This window comes from Moschus berezovskii, chromosome 1 (assembly GCF_049115385.1).
Source record: "Moschus berezovskii isolate FMDL1 chromosome 1, NW_MosBer_1.0, whole genome shotgun sequence".
Taxonomy (NCBI): Eukaryota; Metazoa; Chordata; class Mammalia; order Artiodactyla; family Moschidae; genus Moschus; species Moschus berezovskii.
In genome coordinates this window covers 101,291,372-101,308,795 of record NC_142460.1, presented here as the reverse complement: position 1 = coordinate 101,308,795, position 17,424 = coordinate 101,291,372, and the positions used below count along the sequence as shown (strand labels likewise).

At 44.9% G+C, this 17,424-nt stretch overlaps 1 long non-coding RNA gene across 2 annotated transcripts in view; it reads left to right on the top strand.

Annotated features, from left to right (window-relative positions):
- Positions 1–443: 443 nt before the first annotated feature.
- The window catches only part of LOC129544579 (uncharacterized), a 47,427-nt gene continuing 30,446 nt past the window's right edge, over positions 444–17,424 (top strand). The window contains exon 1 of one of the 2 annotated variants that reach the window (XR_016037941.1): positions 444–680. This is a non-coding gene — a long non-coding RNA (uncharacterized LOC129544579). The remainder of the gene's footprint in view (positions 681–17,424) is intronic. The other variant, XR_008683484.2, reaches the window with a different exon arrangement.

The window sequence follows — 17,424 nt, the reverse complement described above, 5'->3', positions numbered from 1 at the left end:
GCCCCTGCCTCCTCCATCTCCACAGCCCCCGGGAGGGCTCTGCTCATCCGTGGCGCTCAGATAATCTTGAGTGAGTGAATCAAAGGTTCAAAGCTTTTCAGCATTGCCATGGTGAGTGTCTCAAGAGCAAGATGCTTCTATTAACCTCTCTGGTGCTATGCTTTGCACCCAGAAGGTATTCAACCACGAGTTGACCGGAACGCCATCCTCCCTCAGACATGATAGAGCAACCATAGACGAATGTAGTGGGAAGAGTGTGAACCTAGAAATCATGCTGACATACTTGCTATGCGACCTCGGGAAAATGGCTTGATGTCACGATCCTCGTGTTCCCCATCTGAGAAGAACACCATTTGCCTAAGGCCACTGTGATGGCCGACGGATGTTAACAGATCTGGCATGTTCCTGGCACCCCAGAGGTGCTCCGCCCACATCAACTCCTATTTCTCTTTTCCTTTCTGGGCTTCACAGAGACTGGTCAACCTTACTTCCCCCTTGGCCTCCCAGGAAGCAAACAACGGTAAAAGGATTGGAACCCGAGTCTGAGACCCATTCCCTCATTCCAGTCTGGCCAGCAGATGGCAACACCCATGCCGGGTGACTCCTGCCAAACTCTTTCCGTCCTGACGGAGGGGAAGGTGACAATAGGCTCAAAGGATGACTCAGCTCCAGTGACTAAGGTGAGGAGGTGGTAGTAGTGGGAGGGTTATGGGGGTTGAAGAGGAAATGAGTGAATACACTATCTGATGAAGGATGCTCCAAGATAAAGGGACTTGACCCTGGTAAATTCCTGGCTCTGACATAGTGCAGAAAGGCGGGGCCTGAGCTCCCTCCCATGAGCCCCTCACCTCACCTCACCATGAACTAACTCCCACCAGCCCAGAGGGACCTTCCAGAGCAGATGCCGGATGTCCTTCTGCCCTCTGGAGGCTTTTAGCCCAAGGACTGAGACACATCTGAATACCACTTTTGATGGACTCGTTTTTAAAAGTATCCCTTATCACCTAAACCATTGTCAACGGGTTCTAATCCTGACAGTTGCCCGACTGCCAATCTTGGCCTCACTCAGGGTCCAGACTGTTTTTTCCACCTTTATCATCACTTTAACATCCCCATAGATGGCACATGCAACAAGTTTAAAACTGAAAATGCCCCACCCACCCACCTCCCTCAGCTCTTCTTCTCATTGGCTGTACTACCGTCTACCAGTCACCCAATCTAGACCCCTCCTGGACCCTCCTCTCCCCATATTCCCCATCACTCCATGGATCCAGGCTAATTTCAGTTCTTGAATGTCTCACTCCATTTCCTCCTCTCCTTCCCCACTTACTGCTGACTCTCCTGAGTGAGAAGAGTGGCCTTCTGATAATAATGGCCTTCTGTTATTATTTACTGCGACTCTTTCAAGCATGTTCTAACTGACTCCTGTCTCTCATCAGTCTTTTCCAGACTGTCCACAGAATGCTATGTCCAAACTGCACTTATAACGTTGTTCTCACCCTGCGTAACATCCTTCAATGCTTTCCCAAATCCTACAAGAAACAGCCCAGACTGCTCAGTCTGGTGAACAAAGCCCTTCATGATCCAGGACCTGGCCACCTTCTGTTTTCACCTGCTGATCCTACCCCCACAAATCTTATGTAAGGAGCCAGTCCTCAAAATCCTGGTATCAATGATCTCCTTCCTCCTCTGGGTCTTTGAACATGCTGTTCTTTCTCACAGGTAAGCATTACTCTGTCTTTGGCAACACTGTTTATCTTTCTAGATTCAGCTAAAATGTCATCTCTGTTGATTGGCCCTTTCAGATGCTCAGAAATGCACTGGTACCTCCTTCTCTGAGCCCTTTCTCAAAACATGGTCACTCTCACTAAGCACCATTGTGACTTCTTGTGACTTCTGTCCAACAGACTGGAAGATTCTTGGAGGCAGGTCCTTCCACAGAATGCCTATTTAACAGATGTTTTTTGAATAAATGAAATATTAAGACAGGCGTGCATGCATGCTTAGTTGCTCAGTGGTGTCCGACTCTTCACAACTTCATGGACAGTAGCCCACCAGGTTCCTCTGTCCGTGGAATTCTTCTGGCAAGAATACTGAAGTGGGTTGCCTTGCCCTCCTCCAGGGATCTTCTCAACCGAGGGATCAAACTCATGTCTCCTGTATTGCAGGCAGACTCTACGGTTGAGCCATGTGGGAAGCCCTGAAGATAGGCATGAGATAATAAACACAGTCACTTTTATCCTCTGATCCTTAGTGTTCCCATCCATAAAATAGGCATCTGATCCAAGTACCTTACAACTCTATAAGGCTCAGATTTTATTCTGCACCATTCTTCAAAGACACAGCTCACACTCCCAGCCCACTCATTAGTAGGAGATATTGCTGAGTTATTTTTCCCGAGGAAGGAGTGGGACTGTGGGTCCACCCACACTGCAAAGTGACTGGTCTCAGAATCTCTGACTGAAGTCACAGAACTGCTCAAAGCCAGTGCTCTACAGGGGGTCCCAGAAACCCAGGACCTACCCTACCATAGGCTGGGACTCTGACCACGTCCCCAGTGAGTCATGGGCATTGCCCACCCACGTTGGCCCTCGTTTGTGGGCACACACACAGTCGTCGCCACAGTCCTCAGGCAGGCACTGAAGATGGCACATCGGGGCAGAGGAAGCCACCCACACAGTCTCACCTCCCCCGGGCAGTATCTCCATGGCCACCTCACCTCCCAGCACCACTCCCACACTCGCAGCCTCGCAGGGTTTGGGGTTGTCTGTCTGAGAATCTGGATCTTTTCTCCTTGAACCACAGCATCTTTCAGGAGGTAACAGGTGAACCCGTGTTCTGATGGCTTTCCCCCTCTGACCCCCGTTATCAGCTGCCCCTCACCGAACAGCTTCTGTCAACATGCTGGGATGAGCAGACTCGGGCTCACCTCGCAGCTTTCTCTGGGAAAAGTATTTGATCTCCCTGAGCCTCAATTTCCTCATCTATAAAATGGCACGAGTGGCTCTGCTCAGCTTTTTTACATAGGGTTACCAAGATGCAATGAGCTAATAGGTGTGAGCGTGTCTTGTAAATTATAGGCACAATACAAATGTGTAGGATTCACAGGAGTAATAATATTAGTAGACACTAGGTTCTGTCTCTAGGGAAAATGTAAAATGAGAATTCAAATCCAGATATTTATTGAGTACACACTGTGTGCCATACACAGTACAGAGGATTGTTGCCAATCTTAACCGTAACTCTTCTGTAACCGAATTCAATAGTGCTATAGTTTAATATTTATATATCTGAAGTCTAAAGTTCTATGTTTCAAGGTACATATATGCATGTGTTTGTGTGTGTGTGTATATATATATAAATTCGTGCATTTTACATATATGCAAATAGACACATTATTTGCATATGTACAGGTGTGTTTGTGTGTGTGTAAGCTTGAGAGAACAGACTATTTGCCCAGGAGTCAGGAATAAAGTGTAATGAGAGTCATGAGTTTTGGAATAAGACAAACACACCTAGGTTCAAATCCTGACAGTGCTTCTTTGATTTAGGAGTTTTTTGACTTGAAACAGGTGTTAAATTCACCAAATCCTTAATTTCTCCATATTACCCACAGAAGTAATAAAAGCTCTCTCTGAGTTCTGTTGTGCAAATTAAACCACGCACACAAAATACTGAGCATTTTCTACACAGAGAGGGCTCCATAGATGCCACCGCCTGGATTCCGTGCTAAGAGTTCCTCTCACATGCTCTGTGACCGGGAGCAAGCCACACAGGCCCCTGCCATGTATTTTCTACAGAATGAGAGAGCTGGACTCCATTCCCAGATTCCTTCCAGCCCCAGGACACCAGGGTCATACATTGAATATCTACTTCGTGCCTGTTCGTGGATTTCAGTCATGAGCTCAGCCCAGGCAAAGGCCCCAGGCCTGGGGTTCGCTCCATTCCCAAAGCGTTTCCTTTCTCCGAACGTGCCATTTGCCGGCCCTCATACTTTCAATACAGGGCCCATTGATGGCTCTGAAAAGGAATGTCCAGTGCAGCTGCGGGGCTACTTGAGCCCTCCGAGCAAACGCTCTCAGGCCTGCTCCGTCTATGAGCTCTGTGTTTTCAGAGCCTGTTGTTGCCAGGCTGTCTGGAATCCTCAACACCTGCACGTCAGCTTCCTGGGCCCTTTCCCTCCCCTCCCCCGCCGCACCCTCGCCTCCCATTTGCATCTGAAATGCAGCTGCTGGGGCCCTGCGGAGGGGAGCCCGGTGGACAGGACATCGCCTTGTTTGGTCTCCCTCCCTTGAGTCAAACTGAATCTGAGCCACCTCTGTGAGAGGACTCTTGTTGCCCCTTCATTATGTTTAAATGAGCCTCCTCTGTGGGAGAAATTTTTTTTTAATAAAATAAAATAAAACCACCACAAAGGACCAAAGCAGATGACATCTGTTCTTTTGATGAAAGCTTTTTCTGTCCTGAATTAGACTTAAAAAAAGAAGAAGAAGAAGAGAAAAAAAGCATGGGGCTGGGCTTCATTTGTACCATTTCTCCCCTAAAAACACAAACAAAATGAGTCTCGCTTGGGGCAAAGGAGTGTGGAACAGGTAACCAGGAGGGAAGGAGAGAAAAGGAACCCTTCCTTCTTCCTGGGGGTCCTGCCCTTGTCATACCAGGAATATTCAGACACCATTCCGTTAAGTACGTTCACATGTATATTCTCTGCACTCATTTTATGGGAAAATATTTAACAACTCTTTAGCCGTTGTCCCAACCTTCCCCAGCGATTTCTTTTGATTGAATGCCACAGTGGGTCTGATGCAGGTGGTACCTGGAATATGACATAAGAAACAATGACCTACATGCTGATAACCCCCAAATCTTTATCTCCATCTCTGCTCTTGTCTGCACACTAAACTCCTCAACCCAGCTCCCAGGCTGAACTTCACCTCTTCTCTGCCAGCACCTGTTTCTTGCTCTGGGTTATTATCTCAGTAAACATAGCCACTCGGATTCCTGGGTGTCCTCCTCCACACCCCCTCCTCCCCCAGCACCCTGCCTCCAACCCACTGCTGAGTCCTGTCCATGTTCCCCCTAAATGTCTCTTGGTAGCTCCTCATGTCTCCTTCTCCATTGTCACTGCCTGAATCCTGGCCATCTGCATCACTTGCTTGACTTGTCTGTATATGCCCCACCTAGTAGCCAGCATTGCTGCTGCTGATCATTCTTGAAGTAAAACACTTGATGGTTCTAGGATAAAACTGAACTCCCTGAGCTTGGCTTTCCAGAACATTCATGAGCAGACCCCTGCCTACTTCTCTGACTCATCCTATTGTCTGTCCTCTGCTCCAGCCCAAGCAAACATCCTTCAGCCTCTACCTTGATTCATGCTGTTTCACCAGGGGCCTTTGCATACGCGGGTTCCTCTACCTTGCTGACTCTCTGCAGGTAGATTTCCTCTACTCACTTTTCTCGTCTCAGTTTAAATGTCACTCCTCCAGGAAGCCTTCCCTGACTACCCCTCTGTCCCTCCTCCCCAGCCATGACCTCCACCAGACTAGGCTCCATGCTTCTGCTCTGTTTTCTTAGGGACTGTATGCTACCTGCCCCCCCTCCCGGAGCCCTTGCTCAGTTCATTGTTATTACTTATTTAATATTCTGTCTTCTCCACTGGAAAGTCGACAGCAGCAGAGTGGGCATCTCATTTTATTTGCTATAATGCTGACATGACACAAGTCTTTCAACTGATAAACTTCAGTGCTCCTGCTCCTTTGCTCAAAAGACCTCTTTCAGGAATAGGGGCAGGGGAGAGGAGAGGTCATATATTTTTGAAATAGAATTCTTCCTCTGGAACTTTAGGTATATTTCAAAGTAGCACCATAAATCTGGACTAGGAAAGTTGTCTACAGCTTCAATCTTATTTCGAGGCCCCAGTCATGCACAACAATCTTTGGTGCAAGATGAAGGTAAGTCTCCTTTATATGCAAAATTAATTTGATAAACAGAGCTCCTCGCCTCCATGTTGAAGTCCTGGAGACCTTTTCCCCCTGAAATTTTTCTCCTCCACCTGCCTCATCATCCCTGAGGTTTGCCAGACTCCTTCCACAGCACAGAACATGGTAGAGTTGGGCAGGAAAGGGCACCAACTAGCTTTGATTGATGACCAGATCCTGGACACGCTTCAGTGTCTTACATAATCTCCCCAACAGCTCTGTGAGGTAGGCACCGACTTCCTCCATTTACCATGGAAACCATGGCAGAGACAGGTAAGGTGACCAGCTGTGCTCACACGGCTGTGAAAGGAAGAGATGGCCCGTGAACTCAGACCCACCCACTCAAATGGGCCAACTCTTTGATTCCAGGCTGGCACTTTTAAAAGGGTGGGGGGAGGTCCCTGAAGCTCTCTCCCAGCCCAAGCACCTTAGCAGAATCCTGCTTAATCTTACTACAGAAAACACAAAGGCAGAAGGGCTAAAATCCAGTTATACCAGAAAGCGTATGGCATTGGAGAGAAGAAGCTAGAAACCAAGAGGTTCTCTCATCTCTTTCAAATGTCGCCTGCCTAGTCATGTCTCCCAGGTAGGCATCATATGATCCAGGGCATGTCCCTGGTCTTCTACAAGCATCTTGCCACATCTCTTATCCACTTAGCTTCTTGTGGATAGTCAGAGACCCTATGATTTTAAGGGAACTGATTATTTAAAGAACCAGTCTGAATGAGAACCCAACTATTTTGACAGTGGGATTTGCTAGCATTTGGATGGCATCTTCTCTGTTTCTTTTTCTGCTCATCTCACATTCTTTCTAGGATTTTCACCCTTGGGAAGTGGAAATGGAGCCTGATTGCAAAATCAGACAGTGGGATGGTTCTACTAAAGACCGCTTTGTTCACTAGATTGCTAGTTATGAATGAGTGGGGGAAATTGAATTTGCTTACCATTAGAACCCCTCCGCACACTGGAATTCTAGAGGCTGAAATCTAGCGCACACACAGAGCTGAGATGGAAAATCCAACGTGAGGTCAATGCTCAGAACTTATTCAGCTCCTAAACTCAACCCACTTCTCCACTTTCTTAACAAATAGGTACACCAACTGTAATGATAGTCTCCTACCATTCTAGGCTGAAGGAATCACATGGATTCTGGAGCAGCCAAAGAGCAGGAGAAGTGAAAACAGTCGATGAATAATCAGTTCATATTTATTGAGCATTAACTATCAAATATTGTAAAAAATACTGCTACATCTGTGATTTGCATGTGTACTTAGTCACTTCAGTCATGTCTGACTCTTCGCGACCTCTTGGGTCATAGTCCTCCAGGTTCCTCTGTTCATGGGATTTTTCTGGTGAGAATACTGGAATGGTTTGTCATGCCCTCCTCCAGAGGATCGTCCTGACCCAGGGATCAAACCTAAATATCCTTCATTTTCTGCATTGAAGGTGAAATTTTTTTTACCACTGAGTCCATTTTATTTCATCTTAAATAATGCTGTGAGTTTGGTATTTTTAACTCCCATTTTATAGATACATCAAATTCAGAGATATTCACTGGCTCTCCAGAAGACACATATTTCCCTTTGATTCTTTTTCTTCTCAACCTCTTGCAGGTTTCTGTCTCCATCCTAGAAGAAATTGGGGAACCAAAAAGAAAACAGAATCAGGGGTTCTACAGGAAAATACTTGGATAAACTCTCAGCTCTGGCACCCCAGGGCAGGAAGGGATGAAGGGAAGAGAAGCCAATAGAAATTACGGGGACTGGATTTGGAGCCTTTTGAGAAGAGAAGGGGAGAACAGTGGCATTTTTATGCTTAGTATCTTCTCCAAGTTTTTGAGCATCTCTTTTAAAGTCTCCAAATTTATTTAGAAAAGGGGTCCCCAACCTCTGGGATCTAATGCCTGTTGATCTGAAGTGGAGCTGGTATAAAAATAATAGAAATAAACTGCACAATAAATGTAATGGATTAGAATCATCCTGAAACTATTCCCCCACACAGTCTGTGGAAAAACTGTCTTCCTTGAAACTGGTCCCTGGTACCAAAAAGGTTGGGGACTGGTGATTTATACAAGAAACTCCTAAAGAAGGAAGGAGTGGTGAAGAGTGAGTCTTGAACTGTTGGATAACACGTTTTGCATTATTTTCCTGGCCTGTTAAAGGCAGAGACAATGACCAAAGGGGCTCAGGGAAAGGAGATCCAGCAACAGAGTGGTTACCCTTGCCAGGCACAGGATGAAGGAGAAGGGCTGTGTCTAAGCCCTGCCACATGAGCGCGTGAACTTTGAACAGAGAGAGAAACACAACAAACAAAACTCTCAGTCTCACATTCCTTCCACGTCCAACCAACATCCTAATGTCTCAAACAAAGTTCAGTGTAAAACAAATATCAAAATGAATTTGATGTTTTTCATTTTGCTAGCTGTAGAATAAAGATGGCTATTGTGGCTCAGTGGTAAAAAAAAAATCTGGCTGCTAATGCAGGAGACTCAAATTTGATCCCTGGTCTGGGAAGATCCCCCTGGAGAAGGAAATGGCAATCCAGTACTCTTGCCTGGAGAACCCCATGGAGCCTGGTTGGGTACAGTCCATGGGGCTGCAAAGAGTCAGACATGACTTAATGACTGATCTTTGAGCTCTTGATTCCCATTTTATGGCTAAGAAATTTTAATATTTATGATAGTCAATGGGTAGCCCATTCTTTCTTTCTTAAATATTAATTAAGCTTCTATGATGGGCCCAGAACTGGACATAGTGGCAAACAAACCAGATATAAAGCTTATAGGCTAATGAGAAAGCAGATAATAAAATTAAAATTCAGCACAGAAATAAATATAATTACAAACTATTATAGAGTAATGTGAGGGGAAGTCTTCCCTGGTGGCTCAATGGTAAAGAATCGCCTGCAATGCAAGAGACGCTGGTTCAGTCCTTGGATCAAGAAGATCCCCTGGAGGAGGGCATGGCAACCCACTCCAGTACTCTTGTCTGGAGAATCTCATGAACAGAAAAGCCTGGCGGGCTACAGTCCATAGGGTTGCAAAAAGTCAGGCACAACTGAAGCGACTTAGAATGCACGAATGCAAGGAAAGCACATAGGGAAACATGAGGGAAGCCCTATCTAAAGAGGTGGTGTTATTCTGTGAGCCAGGACAGGAACCGAGGGGCAAGCAGGCAGCAGAAGCCACCTGTGCAAAGTCCCTGAGGCTGGAAGGCAAGCAGCCAGTGTCACAAGGAGGGTAGAGAGAAAGAAAAGGTCAGAGGGCAAGGCAGGGGGCACTTTATGTCAGAGGGCTTTCTAAGCCAGAGAGAAATTTGAATTTTATTCTAAGCAGTGGAATGGGAACCCATTGAAGGATTTTAGACATGAAAGAGATATGATCTAATTAATACATTTTTCAATTACCCCACTAAATTGTGGAAAATGGAGTGGCTGAGGATGGGGGAAATATTGCTGAAGTCCCTATAAAAGCTGATAAATTGAACCCAGTGAAACGTAAATCCTAGTCCTTGACTTCAACCATAAAGTCTCTATGAAAAAGCCATCATTCATGATTTATAATTTTTTGAAATATATGCCATTTTATTAAACAGAATCAAAAAATTTTCAAATTTCTTATCAACTAAAATGACCTAAAGTCCTAGGGGTTGCTTCCGGTAATGCCGTGTTCAGCTGGCCTTCATGACCTCTTCTTTCTACTTTCCAGGGTTTCCAAGAACAAGGGTTGAGAAGGGCAGTCATAATTGGGGGATAAATAAATAGGTCATTTGCATCTGATTTTCCTACCCAGCCTCAACCTCATTACACAGCAGCAGCAGCAAATGTCAGCGGCAGGAAGCACACAACAAGAAGAATTAACCACAGCTTTTTTTTTTTTTTTTGGTCCAAACCTACACACACACTGTCACACACACATACAGTTGGTTTGAAGTTGGGGGAGGGTAGGTAGCCAGCTTTCTCACATTTTTAACCAATAGAATCTCACGCCAGTCATCAAAACAACAGGCTTTCAGGCAGTTGACCTTTTGTGATGAAGGGTTTTGTGGGGAGAGGAGAGAGAAGGGAGAAAGGAAACGTGGGCTTTATTATCCTGATGGTTGAGTGCTGAATCAGTCTTATGTTACAGACACATTAATTCGATTAAGATACAATCCACGGGTCATTCAGGCATATAAAATACTCTTTCTTAATTGCAAAATTAACAATGAAATAAGATAAATCATTACCAAACTGGAGATTATTCAGGGACTCAGATTTTTTTCACCCCTGCTCAGTTCATTTTCTCCATCAAAAGTTGTTTTTGACACTTAGAAGAGAAAAGCTGGGCTAAGCAACAGTACACTGCACACCAACATTCGGCCCTCCAGGCATCAGTCAGCTCACGGTCACTCAGAATAGACACTGCTGATAGACCCATCTCACAAGAGATTTCAAGTCTCTTAGCCTCGAAAATGTTCATAACCATCTTAGATGCACAGTCCAGCTTGAAACCTAAAGACCGAGATCCTGGCTTCCATTTTTACTATTACTACATCACTCCTTTCCCGACACTCTTTCTTTATAGGAGCAACTTATTTTTCAGGCCCTGGGAAACCTTAGGTCAAATATCTCCTATATTCCAGGCACTGTGTTAAGTGATGTAAACATAAAAGCAAAGACCAGCTTCCAGATCTCAATAAGCTGGCCCTCGGTTGGTCACTGGCTTCTCTTCCTTCTGTGACTCCCTGAGAAATGCCTGGCTGTGGTTTAGTGCCCGTTGTGCTGTAGTGGAGGCAGGCAAAGACCCGGAAAAGGAATTTAATCAGGAAACATGCGGAGAGGAGGTACAATTTGAATTGGCCTTAAACTGAATTAGGAGAAGCTGGTCATTCGGAGAAAGGGAAGGGAGGGCATTCCCAGCAGAGGGAACAGGATGAATCAAGGTGGGGAAGCTTGGGTGCCCATGAGGCATGTGGTCATTAATGTGGTGTGGCAAGTAGCAGCCAGGTGTTTTTCCTATCTTGGGAGAAAGTGTTAGCAGCTAAACATATGCTCCAAATCTGGAAGCGTTAAGCACTTACCCCATATCAGTTCAGTTCAGTTGCTTAGTCGTATCTGACACTGCAACCCATTGGACTGCAGAATGCCGGGCTCCCTGTCTGTCTCCAACTCCCAGAGTTGACTCAAACTCATGTATAATACCCCATATAATCCAGAAAGAATTCTGGATCAGAAGTCAGGAGACCCATTGTTCCTGTATCTAATACATTGTGTGAGTTTAAGCTAGTTATTTCTCCAGGCTGTGCCTCCATTGGCTCAGCCTCAAAATGGGAATAAAAATCCTTTACCCATCTACTTCATAGGCTGCCTTTGAAGTTAAGTGGGAAACTAAATATGAAAATTTAACTTAAAAGCCTCCTATCCTCTGTAATAAGAGTGTAAAGCACTTATATCAAATTGAAGAAGTTATTAGTCTGACTGCTGGTGTGCATTGTCATGACGTGATTCAGGGACCAGCAAGCCAATCAGTGGCTGAAGTGAGGGAACAATGACTAAGACTTATACAGATTCTATATTTCATCACATGTCAAACATGTGTTCATGCAGTCTTTTATTGATTCAACAGATAAATAAAAGTGGCTCATAGAGAATATTCAAAGTGAAAAGTAGAATCGAGCATCTAAGCTCCTTATTCTGTGCCCTTACAAATGACCCTGTCACTATACCAGGACTTCCCAGGCGGCTCCGTGGTAAATAATCTGCCTGTCAATGCAGAAGACTCGGGTTCGATCCCTAAGTCAGGCAGATTCCCTGGAGAAGGAAACGACAACGCACTCCAGTATCCTCACCTGGAAAATCACATGGACAGAGGAGCCTGGTGGCCTACAGTCCATAGGGTCCCAAAGAGTCAGACTAAATGACTTCGAGATTAAACATGTATACCTATGGCAGATTCACATCAATGTATGGCAAAACCAATACAATATTGTAAAGTAATTAGCCTCCAATTACAATAAATTTATATAAACAACAACAAAAAGAGATTAAACAACAACAATGATCACTGTACCAACATGTTCAACCTCTGAGAATTTCTGAAAGCCACTGTTTAACGAAAAACAGCTACCATGTGATTCAGAAAATGAGAGTTTAAATAGCCTCCAAGGTCCCTTTCAGCCCCAGTTCTTCTTAACCATCTTGTATACAGTGCTAAAGCCAGACCCCAACCCCGAGAACCATCTCTGAGTTACCAGGTGCCTGCATTTGGGCAATTCTACGTGGCTCACAGAGACTGGGGTTTATATTATGACTGTGAATGTAGGCTATACACTCACTAGAGACGTGGTGAGATGAATCAGGGACATTTCTTGAAGTTCCACTGGAACCCCAAACAGTTTGGAGAAAACCAAGAAGTGAAAAAAGCAACTTGCTAGTGTGTTAAAGGGAAAACTTAGCACACAAGATGATGGAAATAAGAAAATGCAAAGGCAGCTCACCCTCTGCCTGCACCTTTCCCTTGAGGAACTTGAAACATTTGATGGGCAAGGTTGTCTCTTTTCATCATCAGCAAGTTGTTTCATCTTCCAAAACTGAAAAGCTTCCCCTTCCCTCTTTTTAAAGGAATGTTGAGCAGATAGAGTGAGAATTGGTTAGAAAATGGCCACATCTTTGGTGATCACTGCCTAGTGATGGAGTCAGCACAGCCTTGGCATTTGGCCCATTATTCTCAGACAGCACTGACATCTCTGGGTTCTCCTACTGTTACATGGAGAAGAAAAGACAGCTCCCACACTGCAAACCCAGAGACCCAGGAGGAGATGCCAGCTCTGCTGTGTGCCCTGGAGCAAAATGATTTACTTTTCCAGTTTTGGATCTTTTTGCATCATTATCCTCAGACTGTAGACATGACCTCTAACATCCCTTCCAGTTCTAATACCTTGTAAAACTAGGATTCCTCCAATCCTGCTGAATTAACTTAGTAAGGACCAAGAACCATGAAAAAGGAAAACATTGCCTTTGCCTCTGCCTCCTCACTTCTACAATGAGGATACTAACACCAACTGTAGGGTGGTGGAAAGATTAGACAACAATAGATGCAAATCTGCAAACAGTGCCTGGCACTCAGTAGGCTCCCCATCAATGGAGACTTTTAAATCAAAACCTAAAGATTTCCAGTCTCCACCTCTGCCAGACTAATCTTTGCAGTCCTCGGCATCTCCATGGCTTGAGCACATGGCCCCTGACTTGCTGCTGCCCACTATGAGCTCTAAGTCCAAACATTAGAACCAAGTTTTAGAATCTTCCATCCCATCCAGGAGCCACATGGAGAGTCTGTGAAGTTTCTGTCTCCTTTGACTGGAACTCCTTGCCTGTGAGCATCTGTTAGCTCCATGTGTCTGTGTATGAGCCCAAGGGCCACCTTTTTGCAGACCAACTACTTGCTCCACTGTATTGAGCCTGCAGACGCTTCCTCGCTTCCTCCACCCCCTGGGACTGCCAGGGAGGGAGTGCAGGGGAACAGGAGCCTGAAACAGGGAGCATGTGTCCTCTGTGTCTACTTTACCAAGCTGAGATCCTTTCAGGGTGATAAGACTGGGGATGGAGAAGGGTAAGTCTTTATCACAACAGCGATGTTGATGCCAGTACCATGCAGGTTGAAAGCCTGAAAGCCATAGAAATATGTCCCACTGGCTCAGAGTCCCCATCCCCTGCAGAACCTGAAAAAAAAAAAAATCAGAAAATTCCACTTGCTTTTTCCTATTTAATGAGGTCGAACATTCTTAAGGAATGAAAAGCAGAGCTCGAGCCTAGCTTTTAATTAGCTTCAGGAGCCCTTGTTTCAAACTAGCCTCATTCCCAAAGCTATTCTCTCTCTGCTCTGAATGAGATGGAAATTCAATTGCTTTTGCCTTGTTGAGGAGTCATAATAAGATGCTCCCTCCCCCTCAAGGTCACATGGGGAAACACACTCAGTAGCCAGACAGACACTGCACTTTTTGACCCCAGCAGGACACCAGAACTTGAGATAGGCATTTTTGTAAGTTACTATGTGAGCTTGGGCTGATATCTCCCCATGTTCAATGGAAAAAAGATATGGACTTTAGAGTCAAAGGAACCGGGATCGAATCCTGCCTCCTCTGCTGCTTGTCAGTTCAACACCTGAGGCTTCTGTTCCCTCATTTGTGATGCAGAAATTGATGTCCATCTTGTAGAATGACTGGAGGGACAAAATGAGTAATACATAAGCCCTGGACATCATCTGTCCTCAGTAAACATTGTTCTTCTTCCCGCTCATCAGTAAGAGTGAATCACCCCCACCTTACCTATTTCATTAGATTACAACAGTGACCCAAAGGGATCGTATATTCAGAGACTAGGAGGTTAGGTCTCTTAGTGGGAGGTCAGGATTCACATCCAGATCCTGCTGCCTCCTGCCTGTGCCACCTTGGGCAAGTTCCAGAGCCTGGCTCTTTCCTCATAGAAAAAACAGGGATGTTATCAGCAGCCTCTCCACAGGATTACTGTAAGGACTAACTGAGGTGGTGTCCAAAAAGCCCTTGCCTAGAGCCTGGCACGTAGCAAGTGCACAATAAATATTAGCTAATAATAGCACCGGCGGCATCTGAGAGTGTGCTGTAAAATTTAAAAATCCTCTAAGACAGCCATCTCAAATCCTTTTGGGAAGGAATGTGCCTGTGTTACCGGTGCTTATGTAAATGTAAGTGGTTATTATTTATGTAGGAGAACATTACTGAGTATGATGCAGGAAGAGGGAGACAGCAATATAGAGAAAGAAAAAATTTACGATGGGCTTCAAAGGGGAAAGAAGAGAAAATAACTTCTTGCCTGGCACCGGAGAAGCAGCCCCATATATTACCTCCTAGCTGCCTGGGCGCTAAGATCACGTCAATAGTGTCTTCTCTAAAGAAAGAGGAAAAAAAAAAAAAGGAAAGCAATGGAAAAGAAAGGGGAAGAAAACTTCATTCTGTTTCCTCTAAAATTAATCCTCAGGCTGTATTTATCCAACAGAATCCCACTAAACACCCATCCCAGGGGAGATGCCCAAACACTGGTGACTCTGCCCTCAGGGAATCTGGGACTAATCAGGATCTTAGAACAAGTACATAAATAACTAATTAAAGGTAGAGAGTGACGTGTCATGAATCATTATCTTCATCATTATTGGAAGTCATTTTTATAGAATTGCATATATTTACTATATCATCCTTTTTTTCCAAAAAGAATTTTGAACGATTTAGAACATTAAAGAAGATAGATACTGAGGTATAAAAAGATAGAACTAGATATTTATATTGAAGCCATAAGAAATGCCAAAGGCTAATATAATTGTTAGATCAAGCATTAGATTTAACTCTGAGCTTCCTGGAAATCAGGACAAAATGGGAAACACATTGTTATAATTTACTTTTTCTCAAATGCTAACAGTCTCTTAAGCGATATACAGAAAACTAGGCAAGGTCTAATCCACTAACCTTGCATTTTCTGTTCATTTGACAAATGCAAAAGGCATGCCTGGCTGTGAAAATTTGAGACTTTCAGGTCGGCACGAAACATTATCAACCTTTAAGACTATTCTTTTTTTAAAAAAATCTGTATGCGTTATTAAACTATTTTATCATTTCTGTTAAAGCTATTTCTCAGCTAGAACGCAAGCTGTCTCACTTCTTGTATTTTTAAGAAAAAATAAATAAATACGCGTTAAAACACAGAGTAATCTGTATGTCATGATACTAGACCTGTTAATCTTATTTTCAATAGTGCCCAGAGGGCTTTGATCTGTCACAGGCCTCTCTTGGGTTAATTGCTGCTCTTCTCAAGTCATCCCCACACAGACAGGTAGGTGGGAGTGAGGAGAATTAGCCAATTGTACAGAAAAATCAAAGACATTTGCTTGCAAGGGTACCTACTTCTGAGAATTACCATGAATTTTGCATGCCACTGACTAAGAAAGGAAGGAAGGAAGTGACATCTTGAAGATCCTGGGCTGGGGCGAGCTGCGGTGAAAAAAGACCATCTGTTATTCTTCTGGTTGATTTCTGGCCTGTTGTGATGTCTTTTGTGAATCTTTGAGAATTTGAACTTTAAAACCAGTTTTAAAAGAAGGTGTGGTTGCCTTCTTTTTTTTTTAAACATAATCCTTAGAAGTCTCATGAGTTTGATCAATGAGGCAGAATTTTTTAAAACAAAAAATAGAACAAAAGACAAGCAGTAAAGAAAGGGAAGGAATGCTGCTGTAAGAGAAAGAAAAAGAGGATTGTAACAGAAGAGACACAAGAAGGGTCAGAAGGCGAAGGCGTCTGAACACTTCTTGACTCAGGCCCTGCTGGGGTGGAGGTTGGGGGTCCTGGAAAGAGGGCACCCAGACTCCGACCAGCTGAGAGACAGCCCTGATCGGGGAGGGGGCTGGACAGGGAGCCCACTGCCACGTGCCGGCCAGTCCCACACACATCTGTTTGATTTGGCTCTGCTCACTGACCAGCTGCTGGCAGTGAATCAGAAAGGGCAGGTGGGAGTGTTGGGGGAGCGGAGAGCAGGGGGAGATCAGATTATGCACAGTTGTTCCAAAAAGGGGGAAAGGGAGGAGGCTGGAGGAATGAGGCTGAGAGGGGCCTGGGGGCAGGCAGGGGCAGGAAGGCCACAGCTGTGATGGTGGGCACTGGAATTAGTCACTCTCTGCAGCAGGTGAAGGCACTGAGTCAGCAGCCCGGGATGTGGCCTCCAAAGACATCCAGGCCCCGGGCCAGGTTTGGGCAAAGTGTCGGGAGTGCTTTCCCACTGTCCCCTTTGACCCATTCACTGTCCCACTAATAGGGAGCCAGTCCAGACCTCCAGACCAGCCACCATACTGCTCCCTTCTTTTTCCTACCAGAGCAAACCTTCTGTTTTCTACCTCAGACAATATTTTTGTCTTTCTAAGCTTACCAAGACATACTTCTTCTAAAGCTGTTAAGATCTTCCCAACCATCCAGAGAAAAAACTGGAAAGGATCACCTTGCATACCTAACAGAGGCCCCAGGAAGTGTAAGCTACATTCCTGAAATCACCTGCCTCATCCAGTGGGCGAACAATTTGGGAAATGCTGACTTTTCCACCTCAGCACCATTTGCTCTGCCAAAATTTGTTCTGGTCCACTATTTCAACCATGTGCCAAGAGGCTGAGCTGCTGAGTGGAGAGTACACGGGGGAGAGCTACATTATTACATTATCCCAGTGTGAAGTCTTGCACAAGAACAAGTTCTTTGTTCACCATTTGTTCGACTTGATGTGCTGGGGAACCAAGCTGGTTCTCTCAAGTAGCTTACCCTGTGGATGATCTCTTTCTAAAGGTTTCTAGCCAGTCAGTGTCCATTTCCCAAAGAGAAGTCATTCAAGTCACATCTGCAGGTTTGAAAATCTCACACATTCATCACCTTTGTTTCTGAAAAACCCCTCACTGCTGGCATCC